This window comes from Phalacrocorax carbo, chromosome 11, assembly GCF_963921805.1.
Source record: "Phalacrocorax carbo chromosome 11, bPhaCar2.1, whole genome shotgun sequence".
In the NCBI taxonomy this organism is placed as follows: domain Eukaryota; kingdom Metazoa; phylum Chordata; class Aves; order Suliformes; family Phalacrocoracidae; genus Phalacrocorax; species Phalacrocorax carbo.
In genome coordinates, this window is record NC_087523.1 from 10,310,240 (window position 1) to 10,311,595 (window position 1,356).

A 1,356-nucleotide genomic window follows, 5' to 3' on the forward strand; every position below is an offset into this window, starting at 1 on the left:
GCGGCTCTCGCGAGAGCAGCGCCGACCCCGCCCTCTGCCGGGCGGAAGCGCCGGCGGAGAGGGGAGGGAGGGCGCGGCCCGGCCCCGCCGCGTGACGTCAGTGCGCCACCTAGCGGAGCCGCCGCGCGCGGCCCTCAGCAGGGGTGGGGGCGCGGTCGCGGGTGTGGGGGGGGGCAGCGGCGGCTCTCGGGCCTCCGGTCGCCTTGGCGCTGCTGTCACGGTGGCTCCTCCCGCCCAACGCAGCCGTGCTGGCTGCGGCCTTCCCCGTGACGGGCAAATGGAGGCCCCGCTCTTAAACGCTGTGGAAGCACTTGGGGAGCGAAGGCCTGGCCGCAGAGGGGAACCAGAATGAAGGAAATCGTGAGAATCAGAGAATCAAGGCACTCTGTTAGATCAATTGCTACAAAGTATTTAAAGGATTTTTTCTCATCAACTTCTGTGATGGATGCTTGAAACTGGTAGCAGGAGTTAAATTACATGGTTCCGTATCTGATTTTCCCTAGATTTTCCTTCCAATAAATTGCCATGTGATCTTCCAGTCATTTTTCCTCCGCCATTGAATTATGAATGACCAGGCAGCAATAACTCACAGAGGAAAGTGGCTTCCCTTGAAACCTGGAGTGCTTTTCCTTTGAATACCCGCACAGCAGACACCTGCTGTGACACACGATACCTGTTTCTGAGCCGAAGCAGCATTCCTTCACTGATGCGTGTGATGATGGCGGGCTGTTTATAACTTTAGGCTTCCTTTGATGCTCTCTGTGTGCTGACCTCCCACCCCTGTTGCTCTCTGGCACCCTTAGCTGGGTTACAACTGCTTTCTGATGGGCTGTCTCTGACTTCTGACAAGCACAGCGTTTCCCGAAGCAGCAGCACAAACCAGAGCTCTCTGCCTATGCACTTAGTTTTGTAAAATGTGTAAAAGCTTTGTACATTTGAGGCAGCTGCCATCGTCAGATTGGTCGACGTGGAGGTGCTTGTGTGTATACAGACATGCACACACGCACCTGCCCTTGCACGTGCGTGTGGTGTGAGGCCATGTCCTCCTGTTCCCTTAAAAAGTCATGAAGCTTCTCAGCCAAACCAGCAGAAGGGCTGGGGTGACAGGAAGGAGACAAACTGGAAGCTCATGAGCAATTTCTCTGATTCCTTTTAAAAACAATGGAACATGACCCTAACATACACCTTAAGAATTGTTGAAGAATTTGGGCAAATAAGTAGTACAGAAAATTACTGACTTGTGATTCCACTGTTCCTGCTCTAACTGACAGCCAAACACGATGATTGCATTAGCGTAAGTAGGATGGTCTCTAAATTATTAACAACAATGATGTAACCTTAGCTAGGAAGGCAGAC